The sequence below is a fragment of the Oryctolagus cuniculus genome, chromosome 6 (assembly GCF_964237555.1).
Source record: "Oryctolagus cuniculus chromosome 6, mOryCun1.1, whole genome shotgun sequence".
Lineage (NCBI taxonomy): Eukaryota > Metazoa > Chordata > Mammalia > Lagomorpha > Leporidae > Oryctolagus > Oryctolagus cuniculus.
Window position 1 is genome coordinate 31,468,739 of NC_091437.1, and position 25,840 is coordinate 31,494,578.

The 25,840-nt window shown below is 44.0% G+C and overlaps 1 long non-coding RNA gene across 1 annotated transcript in view; it reads right to left on the minus strand.

Moving 5' to 3' along the window:
• Positions 1–12,696, minus strand: part of LOC108176570 (uncharacterized) — a 31,432-nt gene extending 18,736 nt beyond the window's left edge. Inside the window, exons 1-2 of the long non-coding RNA XR_007918497.2 lie at positions 8,635–12,696; positions 5,431–6,994 (exon numbers count right to left, since the gene is read on the minus strand). This is a non-coding gene — a long non-coding RNA (uncharacterized lncRNA). The remainder of the gene's footprint in view (positions 1–5,430; positions 6,995–8,634) is intronic.
• Between the last annotated feature and the right edge of the window lie 13,144 nt (positions 12,697–25,840).

Consider the following 25,840-nt stretch of genomic DNA (forward strand, 5'->3'; position numbering starts at 1 on the left):
CACTACATTCCTGGTGATTCAAGCTAGAGAAACCTTTTAGCAAAATATTCCAAAAATTGAAGAGTGGTAAATTTAGAGTTGCCTGATATTGGTATTGTCTTTATTAATATGTGGTAACATAGACAACTGCAAGAAAAACCTGCCAACTCTAGCTAAAACAATTACTAGTAATGGCCAATGGACTAAACTAGCAAATAGGATGACACCATGTAGCTGTCAGTCTTGATACATAGGACAGCCTCCTAACTGCCATTCGAGAGAGGAAATGCATTAAAATCTGCCTTCTTTGCTGCTAGTTTCTCACACTTCCAAACCAGACCCAGCTCCCAGGTGTCCCGGGCTCAGGTTGGCAGCCACGCTGGCACCAGTTGCCCGAAAACAGCCTCTGCATTTTGGATGCTCCACCGCCTGAAATGTTTGCTTCCTCCCCTCTCATCCTTCCTTCAATGTTCAGACCACAAGCCCCGCCTTCTCTGCAAACTTCCCGAGCCTCTCTCTCCTCCAGCCTTCCTCAGTGCCCTTTCCCTTGTTAAGCCAGTTGATACTGTACTTTCCTCTTCCAATGTCCACTTTCTTCACCAGTCTGAGAGCTCCTGGAGAGGAGGAGGTCTGCCTTGTTCCTCTGACCACTCCCGTACCCAACAGAGCTTTGCGCATAGAAGGTGGTCATTGGATGTTACTGTGAAGCGCAATGATCAGCAAAATGATTTATTTTGCACTTTGTTCTATGCCACGGTCTCTGCTACGAACACGTATCATCTCATGGAATATTTACAGCAGTCTTACAAGGAGAATATTATCATAACTGCTATTTGTAGATTGTAATAAATTGAAGTTTAGAGACAGAAGGTAATTGTCCATGGTCCTCCCGCACTATAGCATTTAACCCTAAGTGGCTTGCTTCTAGAACTCAGTTCTGGTACGTTCTCCTGCCCTGTTATGAGTATTCTGCCAGTAAGGGCAAACATAACTTCTACAGTACAAAAATGGTTTTATCCTTATTTAGTATGGAATGAGCACTCCCAGAGCTCTGTTTTCCTAAGCCAGATGAGATTTCTCCGAAAGCGCCCTTGGAAGCGCTTAGAACATTGCCTTTAGGAGTGTAACTTTCCTTTGAGACACTGAAGGGCAAGCTCCTTCAGCAGCAGGTGAGCTAACAGGATGAGTAGGTGGCCCCTCTTTCAAGGAAGGCGAGCTGAATCAAATTGGATTTGGCAGTGGGGGGAGGATTATGCTCAGCTTCCTGGGAACGAACTGGGGAAAAGAAAATCCGATCTTTTAAACCATAAGGTGTAGAATCTTGGGCTCGTCTACCTAAAATCAGCATCCAGGAGGTGACTGGTGGCTTGGTAAACAAGAGCTATTATAAACGCCAAAAGTGAGCCAACACTGGTACCTGTGGCAGCAGCCAGAATAGAAGATACACGTGGCCACCAGGTTCCTCTAGACAGGCTGCATGCCCCCTCAGCTTCACCCCTGGGTTCCTCTCCATCAGCTGCCTTTCACCTGCTAGCCCCTTTTCCCATGGACCTAGCTGGAGATGACTAACCCCACCCCTATGCAGCTCCCTGAGCTGAGGCGACTCTCCAATTGCCATAGGGATTAAAAAGAGCTCTCCTGTAACCATATTGAAATGGCTGAGCTCACAATCAACTTCTTGGTTGTGCCCATATAATTTTTGGCTTTTCTTTGAACTGGTTTTTCTTTGATTTTACTTAACAACAGAGATCTGTAAATTGGAACTCAATTTAGACACAGCCAGAGTTACCTCTGAGGATCAACTAGAGTAAGTTGATTAACTATTGGTGGATGCCATCAATATGCAAAATACTCTGCTTAATGCAATAGGAGCTCCACAGCTGGGGGTGAAGAGCTTAAAATAGAGTGGAGGACATGTACACACAGGATAGTAAAGCAGAACGAAAGAGCAGAGCCAAGCCTGCAAGTCTTTAGGCTCTTCAAGAGGCTCCTTAAGCTACACTCTGGCATTGGCTTATGATCCATTTTTGGTCAGATTAGATTCAAGGGCTTCTGTCTTGACCTGCCTTGAACCATGATTTCTGCTGATGGATGATTCATATCTTATAGACATGGTCTTTGCCTCTGCATGTACGTTTAGGATTATATCAGAATCCAAGTGTTGTTCATCCACATTTCCAAGTTGGGTTATGGAAGAAACAAGACTGTAAACCATGTGCATCTTCTACTGACCACAGTTACTCATCTCACAAAAGCATTTGGTACCTTTCATCATTTTCAGTTCCCTTGGGAAGCTAAAAGCCTCCAGCACTCATCCAAATTTTGGGTCTGAAATGTAAATACAAAAGAACTATGCCAAAGAAGGCAATTTGCCCAGGAATGCATTTAGCTTTGAAGCTCTACCTCTCTGAATATCTATCAGGGATCCTAAGAAGGCATGTACCTTACTGCAATATGGAAATGAGGGAAAATGGACTATAGCATGTATCCTTTTATCTTTTTACTTCTGGGGCACTTGACTTCATGCAGGATAGGCTAATGGATATTTTCCAAGGAAGTTGGGTGGGACCTGGGTTGCTCTTGGAGTTATCAGCACCAGCTCCACAGAAAATGTCAAACTCAGGGTTTCTCATTTGGTCTATACCTCCTGCTAAGGCACATAACTGATTGCTAATCATGAAGCATTCGAAAGAAGGCTGATTCATTTCAGTCTCTGGAGTCAACAACAACAACAGAAAGGTGGCTTTCAATTCAGTAGAGACTCGTTTCCTAGCAACAAAGGCCACAGGAAGTTGAGACCCATTAAGACTGAGAAGGAAATATGGTGCTATTATCACTCTGAGGCGTTGAAATACCTCTTTAGGCTACTAAACTTTCAATTAATCTGTTTTACTAATTAATCATCGCTTTCACTATAAACATCTATGTGTATGTGTGTGCACACACACATAAAAGAAACAACAGAGAAATCAAGATATCATTGCACTTTGTCTTAAAGCAGCACACAGAAGGTTTTATTACAATCTTTATCCTGATTGACAATTTTGAGAAGTATCTGTGTGTATTTAAATTTTTTGACAATGGCAGCTCTCCTTCCGAGCACAGAATTTAAAAGACTCTTTGCTCTAAAAATAAGAATGTTTTAGCATGGTTAATTTTCTCATCAATGGCAAATTAACAAATATGATATTTGGGTATTTAATCTTTTATCTACATGATAATAAATCTTCTCAAAACAAATGCCCTCAAAATCATCTACTTTACATTCTTAATGAAAAACCATTTTATCCAAATTTTAGAGGAAATACTTTGCATTAAGAAGTCCAGTATTTACCCTCATATTTTTACTGAGCTGTAAGTAATTATTCATCATTCTCATCCAGCTCTGAGCTTTTTCTCCAAGCAAAGGTTTGGAAACCCTTATTGTTCATGATTATGCTAAAGAGATGTGGGCTCTAGAACTTTGGCATTGGCTCAATTCAAGTCCTGTTGGAGGAAGAGGGAGGAGGAGCAGGAAGTTGAAGAGCAGAGGGAGGAAGAAGGAAAAAGAGGAGGAGAAGAAAATGGCTTCCTCCTGAGTTTAATTCAATGTACCTGTAGACTTGTGGGCCGAATGACAGCAGCACTGGGAGCCATTTATTTTGCTAAGTTTTATGTCTATCACCTCATTTAGTCCTCACAACACATGAGGTAGATTCTTTTATGATCCCTGTTTTCTAGAAGATAAGGCTGATAATCAGCATTAAATTACTTGCCCTACATTTTCCACCTGCTAAGTCGGGGAGCCCCATTTGGAGTCTATATGGCGTGACTCGAGCTGGTGGTCAGCCATGTTGAGTGGGATATTCGATTCCTGAAAACAAGAAACAGAATGGCCACCCCCACTGCAGAGTTCATGCTCTTTATCTCTCGCTGTTAGTCCCCACTAGAGTCCCCCTCCCAAAACTATCTGGAATCACAGGTGTCTCGTGGATTTTACAAATAATGGTGTATTTTCAGCCAAACTGAGAAACTTAAATTGTCTAAGGATGACATTCACTTTGTCCATTTGGAATGTTGAGATTCCATGATAGAGTTCTTCTGAAACTATAAACAAAACAAAGACAAAGCAAGATACAATGCTACAATTTAAATTAGTCCCTACATCATTCTCCTATGTTGATTATGTCTACAGGACCCTCTATCTTCTAGATATAGCTAAATGCTTCCTTTAATTTTTTTGTTTACTTTTTATCCCGATATTTTGGGCATAATTGAGAAAATCTCCTCAAATGCAGACTTTTCCTGAATGACAACAGTCTTAAAGAGAAAGGATACCTTTGAGAAATGACTAGACATGGAAGTTATTGTGAAGTGGGAAATTAAGTCATTTTGCCAGAAAACATGCTCCCTTGTTATTCCTTGTAGGACTCATGCTTCTGCATTGCTAGATATACTCCCCCTGAAGAATAGGGCTAATCTCTTCCCTTTCAGTCTCCAAGTCCTCAATGGTCAGACAGGAAAACACTGTCCTTTCAGATGTTATGTTCAATAGGATAAAGTTTGTATCACGATGTGTATTGGTACTACAAATTCTATGAAATAAATATTTTTTCTCAAGTTGACTTTCAACTGTCTCTTATTTGTACCTGCGAGGGGGCTGTGAAACTCAAGCACAGCCATCCTGAGGATCTAGTTCCCGTCTTCTCTTGTACAAGATTCCACAGGGCTCTTGGAATTCTGTACATGTCAAGACACCAGAGACTCTCCAGGCATCTGCCCACCATGGATGTCAATGAAACATTCCCGGCTCGTTCTACAATCGCTGTTTTTCATAAGATAGAGCTGTTGCTCAGCATTGAATGACTGCAGGCTTGGTGGCTACAGGTCTTCTTGGAATGCTGAGAGCGCAGGTCATGACAGAGAATAGGAGTCCTCTGCCTACAGCCCACCGTCATGTGCACCTGGACTCAAGTCATCTTTGAGGCCACCTCCATGGAGGGAAGCAAAATTGCTCAGATCAGACCTGGACAACATCTTTATCTTGGGGGTGATGGTGGAGGACAGACAGCCCTGTCTCTTCATAAGAGGACTCTCTCGGCTCTTCATTCCAGCTTCCTGCAACGCTAACCCTTGGAGTTAACAGATGATGGTTTGAGGGTGGGTCCCTGCCCCACGTGTGGGAACCCAGATTAAGTTCTGGGCTCCTAGCTTCGGGCCCCAGGGCTCAGCTTCGGTTGCTGCAGACACTTGGAGAGTGAACCAGTGCATGGAAGATCTCTGCCTGTTGCTCTCTTTCTGCCCCTTTTCAAAGAATAAATTTAATTAATAAAAATGTAAAACAGACTTGCAACCTTCTGTTGGCAAAGAGAACATAAGCCCTGTTACATGCTAGGAATAGGACAGGGGAGGCAAAACTGCAGACAACAAAACACAAATTAGCACATCAGTAAAACAGCCTGTTGCACGTACCTGTAAAGGCTGGAGTTCACAACCTCTCTTGCAACAGGACCTTGAATAGGAGCCTTTATTTTGACTGTGCTGTAGGTAGAATCAAACTCCCCTGGTTACTGATTTCCAAAATTTGGTTTTATTTGGTTTTGTAACACATCACTCTTCTGAGGAGAGCTTATTCACAGGGACCATCTGCTTAAGGAAAAAAGAACTGAAAGAAAGAGATGCTGACCCCGTGACCTCGCTGCTCTCCCCACCAAGATGAACCCGAGAGCTTAGTGCAGTACGTTACAAGCCCATGTGCTCAGTCAGGAGCCGCCTGTCCTAGTTCACCTGGCATCTCACCACTGTACCTGTATCAGACAGTTCACTCAGAAAATAATGCTCAAAAAAATCTATGGCCATATATTGGACTTACGATGTACCACTTGTCACATAAACCATTATTTTGTGTATTGCCAGAAAATAAAAAAAAAAAACACACACACACAAATAAACCAGGACTTTCCATTAATTACAAATCGTATATATCTGACATATGTTAAAATGGGGGGAAAAATGTGCTTTAGAATGAATGAAACCCAGGAATGAGATGACATTTTAAGCAAGAAAAAAAAAATAAAGAAAAAAATTAAGGGCAAAAAAGGCCACTGAAGGAATACTGGATTTTTTGGCTTTGAATGATAATCTTGTCCATAATCTTACCATAAATTCAACACCTTTTTGGTAACTATTTAGAAAAACAGAGAAAGAAAGGAATGAAAAGGGTATGTAGGTTGCAGAAATTTGAAGAACTAATTTTGCTTAGGTAGAAGGTCTACCTAGAAATGTTATCTCTGACTCTTTAGGCTAAGAACAACGGGATGATTTCCAGTTTCTAAGTTCTTCACATTATATCAAGCAATTTCCAGACAACTGCAGAACAACTCAAATGCAACTCCAGAAAATTAACTGTAAATGTTTCATGTGATACCTTATGGGAACATAAATACATTTGGAGAGAAAAATATTCTAAACTATTTTGAAAACAGATATTATAAAATCTCCTTTTTAAAGGAGAATGAATTTTGAAAATTAAAATGTTACCACATGCATTGCGAAGCTCTACTAAATCTATTCTTTAATGCAATAGGATTTGTTGTGACTGTCTTTGTATTAGGCTGCTTTATATTACACTTAACCTCTATGACCTTAAAGCATAATATTTTTTCATTTTAGAATCCTGTACTGTGAAAATAGTATAGGAAGAGGAACACACAAAAGGGCCGAATGCTTCTCCCTGAATGTGCACAGAATCCACCACTTTTCACTCACAAGTTTAGGGCAGACAGGACTCTGTGGAAGAGTGGGGCTCCCCTGCAATAGTGGTAGAAACAGAGCGGGGGCTCTGCAACGCACAGGCATCACAGCGCTCATCAGTACACTACCTACAGCAACATTCCCTGGCGGTGTGGAAATAAACGAAGCCCACCTAAATCAGAGCGTTCCAAGTCTCTCTGTTCAGAGCCGGCCGCATCAAAGGAGTCAGTCAGCATCACTTGTGTCTGGTAGAGCCTCAAATGCAGGCAGGAAAGTGGGAAAACTGTAGAGCAAAAAAAAAAAGAAGGTGCTGGGAAGGCCATGAGGGGCGTCTGCAGCACAGGTGCAGTTATAGGCAGCCCAGCTAGACAGACTCCTATGTGATTTGTTGTGGAAGTATGTTTGCCTTTCTTCCCTTGGCCCTAAGTGAGACATGGGGAGCAAAAATGAAGGAAATTTGCAGTTAATGATCAAGGTCTGGTCACTCTAGGTTGATGTCAGTAGAGGTTGCTGTTTAGCCTCCTGGTTTGGTTGCTACAGATTATGGGTCAGAGTTCCATTTTATATATTGTCTGGCCATATATGTTTATATATAATGTCTAAAGACAAAGTCTTCCTGGTCACAACTTTAATTTTGCTCATTTTTAAACTAGCGAGGCAATTCATTCTCTTTAAAATAAATTCGAATTATACAGAGGTAAAGAGAGAGTTAGGACTGGCACTGTGGCACCACGGGTTAAGCCACTTCTTGTGACACTGGCATCCCATAGTGGAGCGCCAGTTTGAGATCCAGGGTCTCTGCTTCCCATTCAGCTCCCTGCGAATGTGCCTGGGAAAGTGGGGGAATATGAGCCACCCACGTGGGAGACTGGGATGCACTTGTTGGCTCCTGGCTTCAGCCTGGACCAGACCTGTTTGTTGCCAGCATTTGGTGAGTGCACCAGAACATTGAAGATCTCTCTCTCTGTTTGTCTTCCCCGTCCATATCTCTCTCTCTCCCTCCTTCCCTCCCTCTGTCTCTCTCTCCCTCCCTCCCTCCTTCCATCTTTCTCTCTCTCCTCTCTCTCTCTCTCATTCTTCCTTTCAAATAATTACCTAAATAAATTTTTATATAAAAAAAAAGAAGCAAAGAACTCCTTTCCATACTCGTATTCTCTACAAGTCATTTCTGCTAACAAAATGGTGGATCAAACCATGAATTTAGAAAAACACACTTATATGAGTATAGCATGAGGCAGATGGAGGAAAATGCCTGGGTTTAAGTTTTTGGTTTCCACCAACCAGAGGTGACTCTGCAAGAAGGGATGCTTTTTAAAGGGTATTTACTGGACAACCCACAGAATCAGTGAAACGGCTGGAGTACCAGACTTGAGACAAAAATCTAGAAACAAGTCTCCAAGTGCCGTGGTCTGAATACGGCCTCTCCAAATTCATCTGTTGAAACCGAATAGTCGGTTTGCTAGTATTAAGAGGTGAAACCTTCCAAGAGAGATTAAGCTGTGAGGGCAGATTGGGGCCCTTATAAAAGGGCTTGCTGTCTTTTGCTCTTCCGCCTTGTTAAGACACCAGCCCGGCACCTTCTGTGCGGAACGGGTCTTCTCCAGACATTGAGCTGATCTCCCGCTTCTCAGCCTCCAGAACAATGAGAAATCAATTTCAGCTCTTTATAAATTACCTCGTCACAGGCTTTCGGTGTAGCAGCACAGACTGAAGCAGCAACAGTGTTGGAAGAAAATTACCACAGCCTTTGAGCTCCATATGCTGGAGTCTCTGCCACTTCCACTTTCGCGCTGTGTATGGACGGAGTACACCTGCTTCTCCCAGCAGCACCAACGCTACCTCCGGGGCAGGACCAGATTCTTTACACTAAGGCAAAACCTGGCCCAAAATAAAACAGACTCTGCAGAGCTTCTGCTTCCTTACCATTGTTGCTTTTGACACAAACCCTCCAAACTGGTGAAGTCTGGGTCCGATGAGCATTGAGAGATGCAGGAAAGACAGCTTTCCTATTCTGGAAACACGGGATTCATGTGGCAGGAATCCAATAAGCACTGAGCGTTAAAAAAAAAAAAAAATGGAGGTGTTAGGAAACCCAGCAAATGCCTAATACTCAACAAACTTGGGTTATGTAGTGCCTTGGGATCCTCCAGGCTCCTCAAGATGGAGGAATCGTTCATGTCCTTGGGAGGCTGGAAGGTGTCATCTGGCCATCTTCAAAGAAGAATGTAAAGCATGTAATTATTTCTCTATAGAAGACTTCCTCTTAAACCATGGATACTTTCATAACAGTTGGCAATAGACACAAATTATGGAAAGTTCTGATCTCTTCCTTTCTGCTTCAGATGTTCAGTCTGGCCTCCATTCTCTGGGCTCACGCACAGATGAAGTGTATCTGATATCAGATGTTTGGGACTCCATTCCAAATTTTGCACGAGGTTATGAACTATATACACTGATTTCTTTCCCTTTATTTTTAAATTTCTTTTCCATGTCTAATTTTACATTTTGTTGCATTATACATAGTTCTATTTTGGTTACTTCAAATCCTTTTTGGAAAAAGTAACTGCTATGGAATAAAAAATAAATATGTAATTTGATTCTGTTTAAAATTTCCTTTCTCAAACATGACTTGAAAACTTGTCCATGCTAACAAAGTACTGCAGTTTCCAGGTACCTCAGTCCCATCAGCACTTACAGAACATTTCATTATCTCCGAATTGCCTAGGGGGTGACATTTATAAAACTCTTAATTTTTCCTGCCGAGTTGTAAAGGCAATGACAACAACTACTGATCACAGAACCTATCACATGCCAAGTGCTTTATGGAGATGATCGCGCAAATCTTTACAGAAAGCTGAGGAGATACGAATTCCTATTATCCCACTTTTTGATAAAGAGGCCCAAGTGCAGAAGGCGAGGTAACCTGCATAGTTTCACAGACATTAAGGAACAGCCTGATACTGAATCAATTTCAGGAACTGATAACCACCACAGAAGCACAGTGCTAAGATGGTCAAGGCCACGAAGAGCAAGAGGTCTTTATCTATGTTTGAACAGCTCTCTCCAGCAGCAAAGGGAGCCACGTACAGAGGCCCTGAGATAGAATCTGCCACGCGTGCATCTCCTAGTTGTTTTATGAGCTCGTAATACTGCTTCTGGCTGTAAAGAGGTATGCTTTGAAGCTTCAAAGGGAATTTGAAAGGACATCTCCATCTGCAGCCAGCGAACAGCAGAACTAACACAGTTCCAGACACGAGCAGGATGACCTGCAGACCAGGAGCGTGTCAAGGTAGACGAGGCTGGTGGATTCTTTCTCCTCCATAACTCATTAACCCACCAAATGAATTAATCCATCACTGAGGGCAGATCCTCATGTCCTAATCACCTTTTAAAAATCATGCCTGGTTGGCCGGTGCCGCAGCTTAATAGGCTAATCCTCCACCTAGCGGCGCCGGCACACTGGGTTCTAGTCCAGGTCGGGGCGCTGGATTCTGTCCCGGTTGCCCCTCTTCCAGGCCAGCTCTCTGCTGTGGCCCAGGAAGGCAGTGGAGGATGGCCCAAGTGCTTGGGCCCTGCACCCCATGGGAAACCAGAAGCACCTGGCTCCTGCCTTCGGATCAGTGCGGTGCGCCAGCTGCAGCGTGCCAGCCGTGGCGGCCATTGGAGGGTGAACCAATGGCAAAAGGAAGACCTTTCTCTCTGTGTCTCTCTCTCACTATCCACTCTGTCAAAAAAAAAAAAAAAAAAATCATGCCTGGTGCCACCTTTTAATACCTTACAGTGAAGTTTAAATTGCAATGTGAGTTTTGGTGGGGCCATTCAAACCACTGCAATATACTTAAACTTTAAGAAATATAAGAGTCCCAGAGATTGACAAATATTTTATAACAGTGAAAGGATCAAGCAAGAAATACAACAATAGAGTAATAACACCTCAAAGTTCATAGAGTAAAAATTGGCACAACTAAATGGAGAACTAAGTTTGCAGTTATAGTTCAGTTTCTTAACCTACCTATCTCAGGAACATGAAGTCAAAATATCAGTACCTATACAGAAGGTTTGAAAACAGGCTAACAGACAACTGAGGAATAATGGCCTAGCATATAAGAGCTCAATAAAGAAGGCATTTGGGGTTATGAGACCTGGAATGCTTGGGAGGCATAAGAAAGGCACACTCAGAGGTTAGTTCTTTGTTATCCTTAGGATTACCAAAGCCCTGGGAGATCGAGTCCCTCCAGTTAGCGGGACTCCAAGATATCAAAGCATCAGAAATATAAGATGAAAAGACAAGATGAATTCAAGGCAATAAAAATATACTGGCCAGTGAAGTGTCATGTGTTTTTTCTTGGGGGGGGGGGTGGTAATAGTTACTCATGTTTACTTCTATTGTCTAGATGGGAAGTTACAGGAGGGCAAGAATTTTATATCACTAACTCTGAGAAATATAGATGAAATTTACCCACGGTAAATTTAGCTCACTCTGCATGAATGTATATTTTACCTCCATTGGAATCATAAGTCACAATTTTAAGAAGCCACTAGCATTGGGATTATGAAATATTTATGAATCAAATTCACCGTGCGCTTCATTAACTTACTTTATATTAAGTTCATGTTTTCCATTCATCTCCTTGGTTCCCATTCTCCATTCTCAAATGACATGAATTTAAAACAAAAAATTAATTCATAATTAAAATATCTTCAAACTTGCAGTCTTTGTTGAAGATTTACCTGCAGGTATAGGTGATTGTGACTTCAAAGCACTCAAGGGGTGGAACAAAGTAACTTCCTTCTTGGTCTTTGTCAATCAAGTGACAACTGCTTTTGATTATGAGGTCGAATAAGCTACCTAATGTATTCCAGTCACGTGTTGGATTTTCCTTCAACTCTGTTTCTCCCCAGCAGTGCTTTAGAAAAGGGTTCTTCGAAGGCACGTTCCGTCTCATGTCTACATTCTACCCACGCTGAGGATGAAAAGCAACTTTTCTGTGATCCATTGGCTTTGCAAGGCATTATGCCAAATTCTCTGTCAACACTCAAGCAATCAGTATGCAAATTTACATGTGGTCTAAGTATGAGTCCTGTTTGAGCAAAGTCTCCACAGAACGATGGAAGCGTTATTTCTGAAACAACACATAGAGGCCTAACTTTAGAATTAACAAATGAAGACCACCATTCCGAAGTCTGTCCCAGCGCTCATGAGCAGGGGGGTGGAATTTAACACTGGCCAGGACCACCAATGCACCTGCAGGGCCCACTTTCTGTTCACTGACTTACTGTGCCTTTGAAGTCACAAGCATCACTGTGGGTAAGTGTAGGGTGGGACTTGATTGTGTGGCAAGTTCTGGGCACTTGAGGCTTTAAATTATTTGTACCTGGTGGCAGCCATCAGCCCCATCCATCTGTAAATGGCTATTCCCAAAGCCGAGAATGTCTTAATAATCCTCCATTCTTTGGGAATACAGGCTCTCCCTGTTGCTTTATTAAAGCCAACACAGAGCGACTTGTCTGAACAGGCTCTATCTGATCTCTGAGAGTTTTATTACATGCACCCTGTGACAGAGGGGGGCCTGTAGCCAGATGACCTCACAAGCCAGATATTCAGGGACGGCCATTCAGACACATGGAGCTGAAACATCTCCTGAACTTGAGCCAGCGAATATTTTGTCACTTTCCCCTTTCGGTAATGACGGCCCTGAGTGTGCTCTGAGACGCTGTGGAAACTGACAGCTGTCACGTGCTTTTCCTTGTGTCTATCCAGCACTATGAAATGGGGAAAGTTATGAGAAATCAACATAATAGAGCATTTGGTTCTCATTGTGCATATTACAAAAATGTGACTATTAATTTAGGCATTTTCTTAATCCATATGTTCAGAGTGCATAATAAAGTTAGCAAAGCCAAATATTCACCAAAATACAAATATATAAATATTTATAAAACAATGAGTAAATTTATAAAATGTTAAATAAAAACATTGTTCAAACAAATTTACAGATAAAACAAAACATTATTCAAAAATAAGCCAAACATTAAATATGATCTAAGTCAATCTACTATGAACACTGAAAATGGAAAATATTTTTTAGGATGCAACTCTAAAATGTTACAAATATTATCACATATGTATTCCAGTTTCTGAAAAAAAGTTTCTTGAATCTAATTGAAAACGTTAAGGACAAAGTTATAAACTAACTTGAAATGTTTTCCTTTGACTCCTACCTCTTCCATTAATCTCTCCATTGTTTTATTGTCTTGAGGACATAGTAAGCTTGTTTTCCTACAAGAACTTTAATTTTTCAAATAATGGTAAAATTACATTTTTGTTTTTTAAAAAGTATTTATGGTTCATCTTAATGTATCTGTATCTGAGATCCCAATAGACGACGGGTTCCCATTTCAATTTCAGTACTGTCGACTGATTTCCTACTTGTTTAGAAAGTTTTTGAACTAGAGAAAGAATTATATTTTCAATGGAAACTTTGTCAATTACTATTTTTGGAAGATACAACACTTTGGTAAAGCTTTATCTTTTTTTGCTTTGAAATCTTAATGTAACTTCTAACTTTCAGGAATATTTCAAGAAAGAAATAATTCAAGTATTTCCTTTTAATACAAAATTTTATTAATCCTCTTGTCTCCTTCTTTCTCCCACCTCCCAAACACTGGTGTTTCTGAACTTAAGAAAAACATTATCAAAATATCCAAAATTCACCATTAATGTCAGTGAACTCTAAATACCTATGTAGTAACTTTATGAATGAGATCAAGTCATCATAGGACTATGATCAGGAGAAGAAACTCAGGGATGAGTTCTTGTTTATGTTTAAATATTCTACAACATCTTTAATCCAGGGATTCTCTACAGAAGGAATCTTGCTAAGCCAGTATTCCATTCTATGAGGGATGCCTTAAATTACCTACTTACTTACTTGTATTTATTTGAGAGGCAGAGAGACACAGATAGGCCAAGAGAGCTGTCATCTGTGGGTTCACTTCTGAAAAACCCTCAATGACTAGGGGGCCCAAAACTGGGATCCTGAGACTCAACAATGTCTCTCACATGGGTGGAATGTACCCAACCACTTAAGCTGCCCCCGGTATCTGCACTAGCAGGAAGCTGGAGTCAAGAGCTGGTGCTGGGACACCCTGATATAGGACATGCGTATCCAAACCAGTGTTTTAAGGCCTAGGCCAAATGCTCACCCTAAAAGGATGGTTTAGTTTAAGCTGGAAAATGTTGTCTCAAATCCACAAATTTAAGTTGCTAAAAGCGAAAACCAAGGCAATGAGGGCATCAGTCCATGTTCTCCTGGATCAAAACAACCCTTTGCTTTCAAGATCCTTGAATGCCACAAGGGACACATAGCCCTCTGATGTGTGCCCACATGACTGTGAAATACCGGGAAAGCATCACTACCTTTCTGTTTCATGTCGAATAGTGCCATTTCTAATAGTCCATCTCTGCTCCCCTAGATAATTCCCCACACCCCATGGAATTCAAGTTCCCTATACCAATGGAGACGGAAGACTCTGGGTGCCCTCCCTAGCCACAAGGACAGATAATAAGCACAGCATAAGGACTGAGATGTGGATGAAGTCAGGGATGACATGGATGGTGTGGGGAGGAAGAGAACTGGGAGCACCGAGGTGGATTAAATGGGAATGGTAGGCTGCACTTTATTTCAGGTTCTCCTACTGGGCCATTAAATGCACCTTTGTGCATACAAAAGGCCATGGCCCAGCATAGCAATTGGACAGTCAATCAGAAGTTATTAAATTTAATTGAATAAAACAGCCAGAAGCATTACATGACTAATTTAAAGCTCCAGGCTGGGTACATTTCAACAGACAGCCAACATTTGGCGAAGGCTAAATTGGTACCTGCAGAGGTGGGGGCACTGCCTCAGCTCAGAGACTCAAAGATCCTTATTATTTGACCAGAAAGTGTGTAGGAGGAGAAGCATTACCAAGGGTTCCGCATATGAGTTAGGGTCTACTATACAGCTAAAGGCTGGACACAGGGGGCTTGCTTTTATATAAAGGAAAAATAAATTAATTGCAGCAAATTTAGAAAATGGAGATAACCCCTCCCCAAACAAGAAAACAAACAAAAAAGGAATGAAAAGAAAAATGATTCATAACCTCACCCACCAGAGGCAACTATAATTCATCTTTGGTGTACACCTATTCAGCCATGGTGAGTGTGTGTGTGTGTAGGTGTGCGTGTGTGCATGTTTGTGTACTGAAAGCAGTTATTTACACATTAGCTGGCTCAAAATCTGCCTGCTGCTACCTTGTACTCTAGGATTGAGGGGAAAAGTCTTTGACCTTTTGAACCTAAGAGTCTTTTAGCACACTAATATTATAATTGAAGATACCTTTAAGACTTGGGAGAGAGAAAATTAGTCTGAAGGCCTCAGAATGGACCCCAACGGCTCTGCACAAGGAAGCTTTGCTCTTGGGGGGAGACTTCCTCCCTGGTGGCCATCACTGCACGTGGAGGGCCCTGCCGTGAGCCCCTGAATTCCCTTACAGCTCTCAGGGCCCCATGGGTGCTCTAGTCCCCTCCCTGCCTGACATGCCCGTGGCTGCCCTGGCTCCAGCATGGCCTCCTGGGCACACCCCTCTTCCAAGGGGCTCCATGGCAAAGTCTCCAGAAAGCACTGTGCAGTTTACTCACACAGCAGGCAATGGCTCGCTCTTAGGATTTTCTTCTGTCAGATTGGTGCTGGCAGTCTCATTGGAGCACCTGCTGTTTTATCCATGTTACTTAACTGTGTTGCTCTCTGTAACATTCATATTTCACCCAGGAGAGGTGGAACAGGAGATAAGTCAAAAGGATGAACCCACCTTCACCAAAGTCTTCTCTCTCCATGCAGAGAACTAAGTCTTGGTCGCTGGCTCCAGATGCCGGTGCCGAGGGTCTCTGTCTATCAGCAAGAACCCTATCTGAGACAACCCTCAGCTCTGCTGTGCACTTCTCCTAAGTCTGCCTAGACATGTATGAGGGTACCGCAAAAGGTTCATGGAAGATGTAATTGAAAAATAAATTGAAACCCATGCATAGGTTTTTCATAATAAAGTACCTATTATGAAAGGAAATAGGCATGCATGGACTTAAAAAAAACTGCACCAAAAGAAACATCTTTTAATGTCATTTTTCTATAAATTTTTTAAGCCCTTTCATATTTGCCCAGCTGAAATGCAATTTTAGCTTTTGGCTTTTTTCCCATTCAGGAGGCACCTTTAGCTCCCTTGAAAATTGGCTCCTAGTAGTCGCTCTACACCCACACTTTGCTGTTGAAAACACCCAAGGCGTATCAGAATTCTCTTAGCCTTATTCAATGACTTACTCATTTCTGACCACGGCTCAGAAATACCCTAAGTCCCGGTTTTAGAAACTATGTATCAGGATTCAATCTCAGAACCCATCTATACTTGGTTATACTTTAAACCCTCTTAGGCAGAACCACAAAGGCGTGTTGCAGTGTCTGGATGTAATTACAGAGACCTCAAAAGCCTTAGGTAGAGTTGTGCCTGGGCACACATGTGTGTCTGTGCACACAGGGATATCTTTATTTATTTATTTTATTTTTGACAGGCAGAGTGGACAGTGAGAGAGAGAGAGACAGAGAGAAAGATCTTCCTTTGCCATTGGTTCACACTCCAATGGCCACCGCGCTGCAGCCCGCGTACCGCGCTGATCCGATGGCAGGAGCCAGGTACTTATCCTGGTCTCCCATGGGGTGCAGGGCCCAAGCACTTGGGCCATCCTCCACTGCACTCCCGGGCCACAGCAGAGAGCTGGCCTGGAAGAGGGGCAACCGGGACAGAACCCGGTGTGCCGGCACTGCAAGGCGGAGGATTAGCCTATTGAGCCACGGCGCCGGCTATTTATTTTAAAGGCAGAAATAAAAGAAGAGATAAGGTGAGACAGAGAGAGCAGTCTTCCATGTGCTGGTTCACTCTGCAAATGGACACAAAGGCAGGGACTGGGCCAGGCTGAGGCCAGGAACCAGCAGCTTCTTCCTGGTCTCCCACATGGGTGCTGGGGCCCAAGGAGTTGGGCCATCTTCCACTGCTTTCCCAGATGTATTAGCAGGGAGTTGGATCAGAAGCAAAGCAGCCAGGACTTGAACTGGTGCCTATATGGGATGCCAGTGCTGCAGGTGGAGACCTAATCCACGCTACAGTGCCAGCCCCCCCGGGCCATTGTCTTATGCAAAACATAGACAAGCTCCTAAGGGCGAGCGATTATCTTTTCAGTCTCCTTGAAGCTAGCCAACATGCTAATGTTCATGGTCCACTTTATTTAGAAAGCTGAAATAAGCATTGGCTGGGCCATCTTTAGAAGATTTAAGGAATAACCTTGAAGAAATACAGCAACACTTGTACACTACAGGGGCTGCATACTGACCTGCCCAGTGTTTCTAACTTTGAGGGAAGACCCTTACCCACTCCATGCATTTAAGGAGCCAGGACCTAGCCCAGTTGCTCCTGCTCCTGGCATGGGCCTCAGGCCTAGCCCATCAGGATGCTACAACTTTGGGGTTCCAGTTCAAGGAAATCCATGTGATATTCACGTGCTCAACCTGCTCTGGCAACATATTTCATCAGACAGGTTTATAGCACACATCATTCATGTTGAGTTTGGGTCAATGTTGATGAATCTATTCTGTCAACATCCTTAGTCCCAAACACTGTCCAGTTTAGAACTCAGTGTGTTTTACCTCTGCAGCAGGGAAATGCTTGATGCATAATAGACCACAAATGGGCTGGATTCTTGTCCTCCTATCAAGATGGGCTTCTCCATCCCTCGCCAGACACCTTGAAATGTCTCTATTTCCCTCCCCTTTTCTCCTCTGCAGTTCTGATAAACTTCAGCTCATCCTAACACAACAGACACTGAGAATTTCTTATGTGCTAGAAGCCATAGTGAGCAGATGGCTTGGCTGAAGAATGAATGGTGGCATCTCATCTCAAGAGAATGGTGCTTTACCTTTCTCCTGATCTACTCCCCACCCTCCAAACCTCCATAATGAATCCTTTGTGTATAGAATACTGGTGGGACTGGCATTGTGGCGTAGCGGGTAAAGCCTTCACCTGCAGTGCCAGCATCCCATATGAGCTCCGGTTCAAGTCCTGGCTGCTCCACTTTCGATCCAGCTCTCTGCTATGGCCTGGGAAAGCAGTGGAAGATGGCTGAAGTCCTTGGGTCCCTTCACCCGCATGGGAGACCTGGAGGAAGCTCCTGGCTCCTGGCTTTGGATCGGCCCAACTCCGGCTGTTGTTGCCATTTGGGGAGTGAACTAGCAGATGGAAGACCTCCCTCCCCTCCACCTCTTTGCCTCTGCCTCTCTGTAAGTCTGCCTTTCAAATAAATAAATAAATCTTTAAAAAAATGATTCTGATGATTGGGTGTTGCATTATAAAGGGGAGAAGTGAGCTGTGTTCAAAGGTCTGGGTTGAGATTACCATTATAGGTTGAATCGTGCCCTCCCCAAATTCTCACGCTCATGTCCTAACCACTGCTTCTTCAGAATGTGACCTTATTTAGAAATAGAGTCCATCCAGATACGATCAGCAAAGTTAAGATGAGGTCATTGGGATGAACCCTAATCCAGTGCAACTGGCCTTCTCATATGATGGAGAAACTTGGACCCTGGCAGGCACAGGGGTAGACGAGGGGAAGAACCAGGAAGAATGTCACAAGAACATCACTAGGGCCATTGACGACATACAGAGAGAGGCCTGGAATGGATCCTTTCAGCTCAGCTCTCAGGAGGAACCAAACTCAGCAACACCTTGAGCTTGGACCTCCGACCTCCAGAATTATCAGATGACACATTTCTGTCATTGAAGCTACCCATTCGATGTGCTTTGTTACGGCAACCTTAGCAAACTAACATGACCATCTACTGCTTGTCTCCAGAAGTGTGAGGCTTTCTCTCCATGATGCTTTCTCTGATTATACCAACATTTTGAAGTTGAGGAATTTTGGTCTGGGATGTTCTTCCAGGAGACGTGACTCACTTAGAGATGAACAGTGACCATCTCTTTCAGGTGGACGTGCGTCCACTGGTTCACCATAGTCCTTGCCAGTTCCTGCTGCGTTCCAGGAGAATGAGTGAGTGTTGCCTTTGGCCATGATGTCTACTTCTATTCTGGGCCCCGTCAGGGATCAATGCACTATGGAGCTGTATTGACCCAAGGCGGGCAGACTCCAAGGGTCAGAGAAGGAGCAAGTATGACCAGAGCAGAGAGGTGAGACGCCCTGAGCTTTGAAGGGTCAGCCCATGGCAGATGGCAGATGCCATGGACGACGGACTCTGAATGAAAGCTCATGACGGGAGGTGGGGTGGGATACAGCCTGGCTGCCTGGTTCCTGGCCTTGTGTCCTGCGGTACTGGGAGCCAGGCCGGGCACAGAGGGGGTGGTGCCACACAAGCAGAGCAGCTGCACCACAGTGCGGGGAAGCACAGAGGCCCTCTGCCATATTTTCCCGACTGGGTTAGTTCAGCGAGACTGCTGGATACCTCTCCCCTACTCCAGTAACAACTGATACTGGATTTCTTGTCAACCCTGACAAATGGCATTCATTTACATTTAGAAAAAAATAATACAGGTAATTTTCTTTACTCTTCAATAATGTGGAAAAAATTTTAAGGAGAGTACGCTTTTGCTTCCTGCATTTTTTACACTGGAGGCCCAGAGAGGTCAAGTTAACTTTCCCAAAGGCACACAGCCAATAGTTAAAAACAAATCCTGTTTCCTATCTTCTCCACTGGTTCTTGACTAATCAGCTCCCAGCAGGCAGGTCAGAGACAGCAGAAGCTGAGTAGCTGATGACCCTTCCCCCACCCGCTGTTTGTCCCACAGAGCAGACCAACTTGTCTCCCCATCCAGGGAGCACATGCCCCTTCAAACAGTGCTCCAGAGAACTCCGCTGAATAAAATCAGCACCAGCAATCCTGCAGAACTGGAAAGTAGCACAAATGGCCCCAAATGCCAGGTTTTGCCTCCACCAAGCTTTTCCCCAGTGCTGGAATTGGCATGTTTCATCACTGCGCTTTGGTTGAAATAATACCTGGTGAGGCTTGCTGAGGTCTGATCACTGCAAACATGGATTTCTTAATGGATGCAGGAATAGACCAAGTAACAAGAAATGGAAATTAACAATAATCTTATCTTAATTCTCTTCTAATTCTGGAAGCAATTTTCACCCTGTACAGATTAATGGAAGCTAGCTTAATGAATGTTTGGCAAATTTTAGAATAGTCTTTTTGATAGATGAGTTTTTCTGTCTTGTCTGTTTGAATCCCTCTGGATCACCTAGGCTCTTTAAGAAGTAGGAGCAAAAAAGCAGCAAACTACCCACCCACGGGTGGCCCTGGAGGGAATTCTGGCCCCACCTCTGTGCCCTTGAACCTCCCAATCCACAAGATTTTGCATGCAGACACAAAGTTGATTCTCTGATCCTGTAAACAATGTTCCTATCTTAGAACTTTTCAAAATAGGAGCATGAGGGAACTCGTGGAGACCTTACAGAGCCCGTACTCATTGAACAATGAGAAAATGAGACCCCGAAAACAGGAAAGGATATTCCCAAGATGCTTTGCCTATTTTCAGGACTTGGAACAAGAATTCAAGTTTGCTGCCCATCAGGAAGTGCAGATTTCTCCTCGTAGAATAGGCTGGCAATGCAGGGCCCTGGGGTCTCTGTTAGATAAAAGCCCCGGCACAAGCAAGAAGGAATGAGGTATTTCAGTCAACAAGTTTAGTCTCTATGACAACATGCAAGAAGTTTAATATTTGCTTCACTTCAATGATTTTCTATTAAAGTATTTTTTTCAAAATTTCTGCTTTTACTAAAGATATGCAGCAAATTGAAATGCTTATTGGGAGCTAATTTGTTTGCTGAGCACTTCATGATGTGCTAGGCTAAGTCTGCTGCACTGTGTCATCCCAGCTGATCCTCACAACTGCTCTATGGGATAGGCATTTACTTATCTTTCTTGTTGGTAAGGAAAGAGGTGGGAGGAAATTTCCCTAAGTCATACAGAGAGTCAGTGCAGATTCTAGAAGCTAATTCACATGTTTCTGATTCCAAAAACTCCTGTACCCATTTTTCTATCACTGTGCAACAAATTAAAATAAATTTAGTGGCTTCAAACAACACCTAATCATTGTCGTGCAGTTCCGTTGGGATTGGCTATGTATCACCAGGCCAAGAGCAAGACTCCGATGGGCTGGGCTCCTCACTGAAGGAAAAGGAAGGATCTACTTCCACGATCATTCAGGTTGTTGGCAGAAGCCACTGCCTTGCAGTTGTAGGACTGATGCCCCTGCCCCCAGAGGCCTCTCGCCTTCCTTCTAACTCGTCCCCCTCCATCTTCCAAGCAGCCAGGCCGCACCAAGCCCTTTTCATACTTGTGCAATCAGCTCTGACCCACCTGGGTAACCTCTGCCTCTTACAGTCAGCTGATCTGGAACTTTAATTGCGTTTGCAAATTCCCTTTCAGCTGTACTTAGATCAGTATTTCTATGGAAAGTAATCAGGCACAGGAATTTGAAGGGGGTGGTGGTGATAAACAGAGGCTCAAGGTAAGACAGTAACTAGGGGAGTGACCAAGAGTGGGGGTAACGGGAGAGAGCAGCCCCCTTGATGTTCCACCGTAGCTGGATGCCACCATACAACCCACCCAGAGAGAAAGCAAAATCAGCACTGACAGCTGTTCCAACTTCCCAAGGCCAGAAATCCGCATTTCCACGTGTGTGTTGGTCACCTTGTTACTAGGATGCATAGCTGCCACAAGCTACTTAAGAAGAAGAAAGGAGGATTCCAGAGCTCACAGTTTGGGAGGTTCTGATTCTGAACAGCACGGTGCAAGCTCGGCGAGTCTTTCCCTTGGCTGCTTCACCCTAGGGCAGTGCAGGGAGTTCCGGCAGGAGGGAGCAGATCGCCTGTTGATACAGGAAGCTGAGCAAGAGGGAGGGGCCAGGCTGACTCCTTTTATAACAACTCTCTGCAAGCAGTCCCAAGGAGTCATGGAAGATTCATGTCATATGCCCAGTCACTCACCTCTCCCACTTGACCTCCCACTAGAACCCACCTCTTTTTAAAATACTTATTTGAGAAGAGAGGGAGAGGGAGAGAGAGAGAACTTCTACTTATTGGTTCACTCTCCAAATGGCCACCGCACTCAGAGGTTAACCAGGCCAAAGCCAGGAGCTAGAAACTTTACCCAGGCCTCTCACATGGGTGACAGAGCTCCCAGCACTTGAGCCATCTCCCACTGTCTTCCATGGTGTATTAGCAGGGAGCTGGATCAGCAGTTGAGTAGCTGGGACGCCAATAGGCCTTAGATACGGGATGTGGGCATTGCAAGCCCAAGTGGAGACTTAACTTCTTGCACCAATAATGCTGGCCCATACGCCCAGCTCTTAAAGGTTCCACAGCATCTCCTAATACTGACACCCTGGGAGGAAGTCTCCAAGCACATGAACTTTTGAGGGGACACAATTAACCCGTATACAAGCTATAGCAATATTAATTCAGTCAACCAGAAGTGTTCACCACTAACTTAGAAATGCTTCCATTCTCAGATAGCAGGAGCTTCAGGCCACCAGTTGGGAACCAGCAAACTTCTCTGAGTTCTCCCTGGTTCCTGAATCCAGTCACTTGGAGTCCACGTGTCTACGGTCTTGTCTTCGCTCACCAGTCCTGGATCTCACCCTTGAACCCTGTGCAGTGCAACTGTTCACCACACTACACAGGGTTTCCTATCGGCAGCTCATCTCCAGAACTTAACAGAATCCATCTTAAGGACCTGCTGTAGGACTTCTCCAGCTGAGCCCAGGGGCTTTGTTTCTCTGACCTCTTGGAGAGAATCTGCATCAGCTGTCTCCAAAATCCTCGTTAGCAGTCTGTGGCTTATCTGCAAGCTCTACTAGATAGCATAAAGAAAGCAAAGACCACTCATGCCGTATTTTCGTTAATATCCTCTTACTTGAACTAACAATCTGGGTGTGCTTTAGTAATTATTTCGTGAATAAAGAAAAGACTGTCTCAAGCACTGGGCTTCCTATAAGTGATCCTAAAAGTGCATTGGTCAGCCTGGACCTCTTTTCAGAATGTTTCTGCAACCACAGAGGAGGTTTGAGAATCTCACTATAGAATCGGAACAAACAACAGAACTATTCTTAGAAAGCCTTTTAAATGAGCTTCCATTTTAAAAAATCATTATCGCTGCAATGATTGAGAGAGGATTTCCTCGGGGTGGACGCAGTGGAGCGGCCCATTCGGCTGCAAACGAGCAGTTAGTGTTGTCTTACAGCCTGACGTACAGTCAGGGCAAGTGCAGGACGATGGATAACCGTGTAGGGTGGACAGAGGAGGGTGAATTAAGGTAGATGGGCAGGGTGGATAGAACAGGGCGGTTAATAAAAAGAAAGAAGGCTGCTGGAAATGTGACAATTCCAATGATTTCTAGTTATTTCATACTTCATTAGGTAAAAAAAAAGTTTGAAGGCACGGATTTACTGTTATATATATGTGTGTGTGTGTATATAGTCTACATCCTATTCCTTAATCCTCACATGAAAAGGAAACCCCAAGGGAACGTGTAGAGAAAAAAGTGAGGCCCTGACCATCTGTTTTCCATCACCGATGACTTTGGGTTAATCCAAAACAGGACATGGCAGAGAAGCAAAATGTCATTGCTCCTTGTCTATATTTCTAGGATGTTATCTCATGCCGTGCACCTGAACTAGTCTCCCTCCTGCCATAGTTGCTGCCATGGAAACCCTTCAAAGCAAACCTGATAGCAGCAGACAGCTGCCCAGGGTTTGGCCCTGCCAGAAATCCCCCTCCTCGCTTCACCCTAATTAAATACCTGCCCCTACTTCCATGTTATCTCCACATGTGGCTGATATCTACTCCCCACTGCCTGAATGAACATTGCTGGAGCATCCTTGCAGCCAGCGTGCTGGTCTGGGTCCTTGTCCAGGGCCGTGTTCTCCCAGCAAACTCTGCGATGCTGGGGAGGCAATGAACCCTTATGGGCCTCATTTTCTTCATCTGCAGAATAGGGTTCCTTTCAATGAGGAAAGGATCTGAATCACTACTCTCGTACTGATAAGCAAGAGTCGTATACCAATATGGTCTATCAATGTGGTTTCATACAGATAAGAAGCGATTTTTCTTACACTACTGGTACAGACAGTTTCTCTATGACGCCATTTTCTTTGCAAAGGATCAGACCAGTGCACAGAGACTCTAAGTACTGGAGACCAAGCAAACCACAATCGAAACATAAAACTGTGCAGTTATTTTAACCATTATCTTTCTTTTGCTGCAACAAATAGTTCCTGTGGTGCATAGGATTCGTTTTTCTTGTCTCTGCTGATTTTAAGAAAAGATCTGCACAACTACAGAATAAAGAAATCGACTTCCTAAGCCCTTCAGTTAGGAAGAGTTTAGTTTTGTTTTTAATCTTTGATGTCGAAGCCCAGAAGACAGAATTTCCACGGAAAAAAAAAAACACTAGAGATGTGCATGAAAGAACTCGCACACTGCTCTTCCCGGCCACACCGCATCAGGCTCGCCCACCCTCCTGCTCCCTCCAAGCAGAGCTGCAGGGCCACCTCTCTCAAGTTTTCATATGACGTGGACGAGAAGCCAATTAAATTAGCACTAGAAACATGGTTGCACGCAAGTCCAGTCTCAGTATGGAATGAAAAGTTTATCAAGAGTGAACAGGAATCTTGTGAAAGAAGGAAGGCGTCACTCCGTGAAGATGTGGCCAAGCTGGGGTAGGGGAGCTGTGTGTGACAAACGAGGCACACTCCTCATGGCCCAGTCGAAGAGTGGTCTACTCCAGTGGGCTCCAAGAGGGGACTAAGCAGCTCCATACGATGTGCGGCATGAGCCAAGGGGTGTGAAGAGAAAATCACAGGAAACACTACAACTTCCATTGACACTTTTTTTTTTTTTGACAGGCAGAGTGGACAGTGAGAGAGAGAGACAGAGAGAAAGGTCTTCCTTTGCCGTTGGTTCACCCCCCAATGGCCACCGCGGCCTGTGCACTGCGGCCGGCGCACCGCGTTGATCCAATGGCAAGAGCCAGGTACTTCTCGTCTCCCATGGGGTGCAGGGCCCAAGCATTTGGGCCATCCTCCTCTGCACTCCCTGACCACAGCAGAGAGCTGGCCTGGAAGGGGGGCAACCGGGACAGAATCCAGTGCCCCGACCGGGACTAGAACCCAGTGTGCCGGCGCCGCAAGGCGGAGGATTAGCCTAGTGAGCCGCTGTGCTGGCGACATTTAGTTTTATACAAAAGAAAAAGAAGTTAAACCTGAGCAGTATTTACCTTAAGCATTAAAAGCATCTTCATCTGGTCAGTTCAATGTATCACAAATATAGTGTTTACATTGGCCTTATTGCATGGATTTCTGAACCATACTATTGACTTGAATGAAACCCTCTAAAAACCAGGAAAAAATAAAGGGTGATCTTTAATGAGACAGAATCTTACTAGTAGCATCAATGACGCATATGTGATGAACAGCAGAGGTGACATCCTTCCTGTTCCTGGCATGAGGACTTCAGCAGCCACGTATCTACTGTGTTCCTTCAAGATGCAACTTGACCACGGTCCCACAGGCACATAAACCAGGGCTAAAAATAACAACCAAATCACAGCATGGCTGTTTCATTCCTACACATTTCTTGTATTGTATATTAACTACTACATAGAAAACATGATATTTGTCTTTTTGGGACTGGCTTATTTCACTAAGTATAATAGTTTCCAATTGCATCCATTTTGTTGCAAAATACAGGATTTCATCTGTTTATGGCTGAATAGTAGTCTATAGTGTTTACATATCACGTTTTCTACTTTTTTAAAGATTAATTTGGCCAGTGCCGTGGCTCAACAGGCTAATCCTCTGCCTTGCGGCGCCGGCACACCAGGTTCTAGTCCCGGTCGGGGTGCTGGATTCTGTCCTGGTTGCCCCTCTTCCTGTCCAGCTCTCTGCTGTGGCCTGGGAGTGCAGTGGAGGATGACCCAAGTGCTTGGGCCCTGCACCCCATGGGAGACCAGGATCAGCACCTGGCTCCTGC